Here is an 8496-nt window from a genome sequence, read left to right as displayed (position 1 = left end):
ATACTTAGAATAAAAAAGAATTCACAGAACTATGAACATAAAGGTGTATCTTAGGTCACCTAGATATGGATGATACTAATTTTGATTTCATTTGTTCAATTAGTCAATAAAATTTACTGACTCCTTAGCAGGCTAGGGCATTGGGTCTAAGATGTAAGAAAGCAAGTCCTCAACTTATGAATGAGTTCTTTCTGGGAGAATCATTTGTGGAATGGATTCGTTCCTTAAGTGACAAAGTAAGTCTTATACTACACACCTGTGAAAGTTCACAGCTGAAGTGAACACCCATAAATCAGGAACTTGTCTGTGAATGGTGTTGGAATGATATATATTAACTGGGGAGGAAGGTTACTCAATTACATAGCCGAACAGCACCTTAAGAGCTGAGCCAGAACAGTGGGTTTTTGTCTTCAGGGCAACAGTCATTTCGGTGATGATTGCTGATCCCTGTGGGATGTCCCTTAACAGTGCAAGTTCAAGGGGCCAGGGAGATGGCTCAGTGGAATAAGCGCTTCCCTGGCAAGCACAAGGGCCTGAGTTCAATCCCTGGTTCTGAAAAAAAAATGTGCAAGTTCAAGTAGACAGCATGTGGCTTTGGAGCAGCAATTCTTAATACTGGAATTGGAGTCCCAACATGTCTGTGTAAATGACAAATTAATTTCACTGGCAAAGAAATTCCTATATCTAAGCACTAACTGGTATGTGAAATGACCTAAAGTATGGTTTCTTGTTGTTTACGAAGATGAAAAACTTTGTAACATATTGTTTTGAAGATTATGACTTATTTTTAGATTTTAATCTCAGCTTTTATTACTTTTCAGTTAGTCTTGTTTACAGGCAATCTTAGAATATTTATGACAAAATCAATTCCTTTATTGTGTTTTATATGTAGCTTGCTTGCTTGCTTGCTTCCTTTCTTTCTTTATTGGGACAGAGTCTCACTATGCCATTCAGACTGGGCTTGAGCTCACTTTGTAGCCCAGGTTGGAATTGAACTTGCAGAAATCCTCCTGCCTTGGCCTCTCAAATTCTGGAATTACAGGCATGCAACATCATGCCTGGCCTAGTTTAAAATCTTGTGCCACACACAGAAGTCTCATATGCTCCCTAGTCTACCAAAATAGTATAAATTTAAATTTTTGTATGGATAAAAATTAAAAAAAACATAAAGTCCTTCACAACAATCTATAATCATTAATCTTTCTAAATCTCATCCATCATCATTTTCTGAAAAAGTTCAATGAAATTTAAAACTTTTATTTCACAGTCTATTTTCATTTTTTAATCTTTCTTCCTTTCTTGCTGCTACTGTCTTCTAAGAAAAATGCCTCTTTGCACTATAGGGATTTGAAAGACCAGCTTTCATCTGACAAATCAAGTATTGGGACCAGGTTCCTCCTGAGCAGGGGTCCTTAGATGTCCCTTAGAAAGCAAAGGAGAAAGGAGGAGGAAGTATAGAGTCATGTTTTAATTTTGCCACATAGTGTATGCTAACATTTGTTAATATATTTTGTTCAAGATCTGGAAAGAATAAATCACAGTGATTTTTTCCCCCTAGAGAACAGAATTTTAGGATGATATGAGGGTTTGAACTGGTGAGATATTGCACTGAGTGTTATAAATAAAGATGTGTGGAGAGTGTGACTAGAAGGAGTAGGCCCTAGGATGGCACAGATCAGGGAGGATGGGTGCTTCTGGTACTTCAGGAAGGGAACAAGAAAAAGGCAGGTGAAAAGTAGGAGTAGAACTAGTGTACAGATGGGAGTTGATGTGATTCATATTACTTTTTTTTGATAAGACTTTTTCTTCCATAATTTTATTGAGAAACAAATAGCAATGAGACAGTTTCAAACCAAATTGGTAGGACAGTTTCAATAATTAACACATTGCATACATTCTTCCTGGTGGTTAATTGCTGTACAAGATGTGGACATGATATTCTATTTACAAACACTATTAGAACAAATCCCTCCATTCAGAGACTGTAACTATATATCTATCCTAACCATTTTGAATACACAGATACAAAATGGACATTCATCTGTATCCCCCTTTTTTTTTGTTAAGTTCCGTTATTTGAACATTATAGGTGTGTTAACTCAGCAGATTCAGATTACTGCTTGGGTAGTTCTCTGCCAGGAGAGCCATGGTATTCTAAACCATGATTTAGAGAAGTCACGAAGGAAGAGCAACGTGGAGAGGGACAGAGGATAGGAGAGTACCTGGGCTACAGGGGGGCCTTTATGTGCTGCTACAGAGCTTGAATTTTATCCTAATAATACTAGAAAGTCATTGAAGGACTTTAACCAAGTGACATTATTTTCAGTTTCAGAGATCCCGCTGAGCCAAGCACAGTGGCACACCTCTGTAATCTCAGCACTAGGTAGGCTGCGGCAGGAGGAACACTGTGACTTTGAGACCAGCCTGAGCTATAAAGTGAGTGCAAGGCCAGCCTGAACGGTATAATGAAACCCTGTCCAACTAAAAATCAATCAATCACTCAATCAATCAACCAATCATTGAACCCTCTGGCTGTAGAAAAAGACTGGAGAGAAAGCAGAAGCTGAAGGCAGACCAGTGGGGTATCTCAGTGGTTCTGGTGAGAGTAAATTACATCACACTAGTGCCAGACGGGCTGGAAAAGTGAAGGGATTTAGAAGATTAACAAAAAAAATCATGATTTGATGGTGTTGGACGTAGGGGAGAAAAAAGACAAATGAGTTCAGGATGCCTTTCCAGGCTTGTCGTCTGAGTATGCGGATGATGATGATGATGAACTTCACTGGCCTTCACAGGATCTCTGGGAAGGGCCTCTCACTAACAGCTAAAATGAAAGCCTTGCGGGCAGCACATAGGCAGCTCAAGACTTTCTTTATATGGATTTATTGAAATATAAATAAACTTAAATATTATACAGTTCACTAATATTAAGGGTAAAATTTGAAGATTTGAAAAATGTAATCATCTAGCCTATAGCAAAATCAGGATAGAGAACATTTCTGTCACCCAAGATTGCTCATTTACTTTGGCCTTCTGCAGCTCTGGCTTCTGCCATTGGTCTCTTGTTTTTTGTTTATTTGTTTTGTTTCAGTTTTGCCTTTTTCTAGAAATGAAAATTTCTTTCATATAGAATAATTCTTTTGGGAGCCATCCATGTGATTGTATAAATCTGTTTCCTTTTGTTGCTAAGAGACGGATCTACTACAATGATGCTCTACACAACTTTATGTATTCACCAACTAATGGACATAGAGATTGCTTTCTGTGTTGGTTGATACATTATGTCAGCTTGGCTGAATCAGCTTCAGTTCCCGGCGTGAGGGCCCAGCCCTGCCCCAGTTCCACCAAGAAGTCCCAGTCTGCGGAGGATTTTGATCTTCGCAGGTGCGCCACTTCGCCAAGGAGCTCCGATCTTTGCAGTGGAGCACGGGTCTCTGCAGTCAGTGTAGAAGGACGAGAGAGGCTTGATGGACAGTGCAGCAGCTGCTCCTCCTCTGCTCCTCATTGTTTTCCGCCTCATGAACTGCTGTGGTTGCCTTGGAGCCAGCGAATATGGACTGAACCCTCCAGTAACTGTGAGCTAAATAAACCTTTCCTTCCTTCATTTTTGAGTGTGGGGAATTTGTCCAGCAACAAGTAAAAACTAAGACACTTTCCCTTTTGTCTCCTATAAATAAAAGTACAGAAATCTGGGCACAAGTCTTGTCTATACAGATATTCACTGTTCTTGGGAAAATACTTAGGAAAAGGGTCCTTGAGTTGTGTAGTAAACGTATGTTTAAGAAACACACAAAAAGGTTAAATTGTTTTCAAATGTAGCTCTACCATTTTGCATTCACATGAGTGACAAATGACAATTTTAGTTGTTCTACATCCCAGCAAATATTTTATCGGAAATACTATTTTTACTTTTATTTATTTAATGGCTGTTGTCAATCTGTGCATTTTCCTAGTTAATAGTGGTGTCGGATGTTCACATATAAAAATATGAACCTTGAACCTTATCTTACCCAATGTATAAGAATAAATCAAAATAGATCATAAAGCTAAGTGTAATAGTACTATCTTTAAACTTACTAGAGAATGCAGAAGAATAAGATCTTGTCTGGCTTTGCGAGTGGTTTCTTTATTATAAAATCAAAAAGGTAAACTGCAAAAGATGAATTAACAAACCAGACATTAGCAAAAATAAAATTTTTGCTTCTCAAAGGTATTTAGTAAATAAGTAACCCTTCTACAGTGTGTTGCATGTGGAGAAGGTGAATACATTTTTCCTTTAATTTCTTAGATCCATAAAAGAAAAGGCTCTGAATTCTAGAGGTTTTACTTACTGAAACACAGTGAGGACATTCATGCATACCTGGGAGCAATTTGCATAGTGAGGTTCTGGATTCTGAGCTGTTATTTTAATAGGATAAAAGTTTTGAGGGCCCTGGCACAGGATGAGCAGAATTTTTATATAGAAGTAATTTACATAATTTATGCTGAGTATAAACAATGACAATTTAAAAAACATATCCACAAATCTTGTAATATGCTCTGTTTGAATGTGAGCTGGACCTAGTGACTTCCTCTGCAGGAGGAGAATATGGTGCATGTGGTGGTAGGTCCCTTGTGAGATTAGAGAAAAACCATAGTTTCTATCTGTGTGGCTTCCCTGCCAGCTCCAGAGGGAGACATACCAGTGAGAGCCTTATGGAGAGACTCTTACACCAAGTTGCTGAGCTTCCAGCCAACAGCTATGTGAGTTTGAAAACTTGTATCTTCAGTTAAATTTCCCAGAACTATAACCCTGTCCAGCGGTTTGACCATGGTTTGTTAAGAGACCTTCTCATGGCTTGTGTCTACATGTCCCACTAAGACTCATGGGGTCACAGGTGGGGCTTTCAGAGGTAACAGTCTAAAGTGTATAAGGGCCAGCCAAATAGCTCAGGGGATTAAAGTGCCTGCAAGCAGGCGCAGGGGCTGGGTTTTGATCCCCGGACCTGCTGTGCCAGCTGCCCCCAGGGGTGCACTGAAATGGCAGTTGAGACTGGGCATGTTGGTGTACGCCTGTAATCCCAGCTCTTGGGAGGCTGTAAACAGGCAGATCACTAGGAGTCTAATGTAGAAGTGAAAGACCGTTCCCTAAAATACAAATATATATATAATGTGATACTGGGATTAAGGGTGTTTAATTATTAAGTTACTCCACTGATTGGTTTGCCACAGTCCTGGGTAGCATTAAGGGTGTCCCACTATGGGTGTGAGTGTTACCTGTCCTGAGGAAAGGCAGCATGAATATAATGCAAAGGACAAAGCAAAATCTGTCACTTGCTGCTTGCTGCCCTCTGCATGCCATCAGCTGTTTCTCCTCTGTGATGCTGCTGTGCTTTCTTTCTTTGGAGCCAGTCAGCTATAGACTGACATTCTGAAACCTATGAGCCCATTAAGCACGCCTTCCTTTAAATTGGGTGTCAAGTATTATGCTTCAGCAATGAGAAAAGTAAGAACAGACCTGAGCCAGAAATTTCTGGATTAGCCACTTGTATTCTTCACCTTCATGAACAATGCGAGGTGATAAACATTTGTTGTTTTAAACAGCTAAAATTGTTATGCAGGAATAAGTAAACTATATATGTATTTCATTTTCTGTGCTGCTCGCTCATCTCTGCTACTCCACTTGGTAAATTCTAAGCACCTTGTGCTGCTTTCTGAACTCAAAGAAATCTGTAACTACCTTGGGGAAATTTTTGTGATATTTTTTCTCTTTCTTTCTTTCTTTCTTTCTTTCTTTCTTTCTTTCTTTCTTTCTTTCTTTCTTTCTTTCCTTCCTTCCTTCCTTCCTTCCTTCCTTCCTTCCTTCTTTCTTTCTTTCTTTCTTTCTTTCTTTCTTTCTTTCTTTCTTTTTTTGTGGAACCAGGGATTGAACTCAGGCCCTTGTGCTTGCCAGGTAATTGCTTATTCTACTGAACTTTCTCCCTGGTCCCCCTTTTTTCTCTTATGGGTCACAAATCTAGATGGGCTAGATCCAATGCTGCTGTCTTCTCCTTCTCCTTCTCCTTCTCCTTCTCCTTCTCCTTCTCCTTCTCCTTCTCCTTCTCCTTCTCCTTCTCCTTGTCCTTGTCCTTCTCCTTCTCCTCCTCCTCCTCCTCCTCTTCTCCTTCTCCTTCTCCTTCCTCTTCCTCTTTCTTCTTCTTCCTCCTCCTCCTCCTTCCTTTTCGCCTTTTTGAGACAGGGTCTTGCACTGCAGTTCAGGCTTATCTTCAACTTGCAAGGATCTGCCTGCCTCAGCCTCCCAAGTGCTGAGATTACTGGCAAGTGCCAGCATTATGCCCAGCTTGTCCAGGGTCTTAAAGTCATTCATATACATATTTTTCTCTAATTGTTTAAGGTGAGAGTTAAAATTTGCTCTGTTAGATCCTCATGGGTGGAACTAGTTTAAATCTGAATTTCAATTTAGACATGTATTTTATCAGGAATTGATGTCCTTACGCAATTCAGTGAAAGGGTTCTTAGTATGTTTCTCAAAATTTTAAGATTTTTAAGGGGTTAAAGCCTTTAAGATGAGTAAGTCAGGAGAGGCTCAGTGAAAATCAGTGACGAGAATAAGAAAGGGTTGGAGGCCTCGAGGCCAGCGTTATTGGAGCAATCTGGGTTATAAAATGGCACATGTGAACCGCGTACATAGGACAGTTGATTTCACTTACTTTGATGCTTTGTCATTTACCTTTCCTCTGTCCTTTCTCTGAGAATACAGAGGCAATGCTTGGTTATGCTACCTCCCACCTGGGGACTGATGTAGTGAACTTTCTTAACAGCACCTTGTCCCAGCTGCTCTTTTCTTTCCTTGGAAGGTGGCCACATGAATGCTCCATTCCTGAATTTTGTCTTCTTGTTTACCATACGTACTTTTCTCAGTTTCAACTAGGCAGGCCCTTTCATTCAAAAACATACATCGCCGGCTGATTCATTTTTAACTGATAGTCTATTTGCACATCTAAATCTCTGATGATTAGATACAAAGTGTCTCACTTGTCATTTCTCACTTAGGCTTGTTCTCTCCATAAGCGAAATAAATCATGTGGATTTTAGCTGATCTCTGTGGTGGGAGCATTGCAACTCAAGATAAAGGAATTGGAATTGGAATAAAAATATCATCAAACCTCAACTTCCCTCATTTTATGAAACATTGTGGAGAATTTCCTGAGAACCTCCACACCTATTCAATTATCATGTGATGTGAAAAGATATACAAAGGAAACCATTTCTACATTTCAAAACGTTGATGTCCAGCTAGGAGAAGTGGGTAGCTTAGTTATTTCAACCTAAATGATTTTAAAAAGCTTTTGAAAGTATGCAAATAAATTATAACATTATTTCTAATGGGCAAAAGAGAAGAGCTACTTGGGACTTTAGCAAATCTTTCCTAACAATAAATATTAACCTCTTGCAAGAAGCTTGGTGGAGACTGTGTTAGTGCTAAAGGGGGTGGGGAAGAAAAAAGTGGCAACCTGTGTTTTTGAGTATATTTAAGTTAATTGTACAAATCATTTAGGGTTTACAAATTATAAATGTGTTATAGTAAATACACAACTTAAAATACTTTCTTTGTAGTGTTACTCTCAAATTTGTGTTGCTAAAGATATATGTGAGTAGGCCAGGGAATATAGCTCAGTCGCATGAGCACCTGCCTGGCAAGTGCAAGGTCCTGAGTTCAATCCCCAGTATTGCAAAACAAAAACAAAACAAAGAAACAAATGAAATACATAGATGAGAAAGATGTACGTGATTTCACATGCATATGATCCCAGCACTCAGGAACTGAGGAAGAATACCAAGTTCAAGGCCAGCTTGGGCAATGTTGAGAGACACTGTCTCACAAAGAAATATATGTATGAAATTTAAGACATTTTATAAGAGGTATTTTATTGAAACTAGCTTTCATTTTTAACAATTTGCTATTATTATTTAAAATAAAAACCTTTAATTTTTAATTTAGTTTTAAACCTGTAAAATTGAGTTCTCTGAACAAAAAGACATGTAGGTTCTCTAATCAACATACTTCTTGGTTTCTTCAGCTTTAGAGATGTTTACAAGGCAAGATGTGAGGACACAATAGTCTTAACAAACTCACCTAGAGCTTCTTGGTGTTTGTTTTTAAACTCTGGACAATTCAATGAAAGCGTTCTGGGACCCAGCTTGTTCAAATAATGGGCTTCCTTTGAAATAAGATCATCAGCTTCCCTTAAAGGCATAATAGTCACCTTTGACACCAGGAACAGAAGGTAAAAACAACAATAACAACAACAACAGAAAAAAAAAACAAAAAAACAAAACAAAACAAAAAAAAAACAAAAAAAAAAACAAAAAAAACGAAGAATCGCCCTCAGTACTGAAATTCTTAACTGATTTTCATGAAGTCTCATTTAGAGCTGTTTGGCTCAGGGCAGGAAAAGCTAGCACAGCTTAGAGCTGCCATCCTTGTGTCTGATGTGAAAGTCTTGATGTGGCTGA

The sequence above is a fragment of the Octodon degus genome, unplaced genomic scaffold (genome assembly GCF_000260255.1).
Source record: "Octodon degus isolate 3935 unplaced genomic scaffold, OctDeg1.0 scaffold00040, whole genome shotgun sequence".
Classification (NCBI taxonomy): domain Eukaryota; kingdom Metazoa; phylum Chordata; class Mammalia; order Rodentia; family Octodontidae; genus Octodon; species Octodon degus.
Note: the sequence above shows the minus strand (reverse complement) of the source record.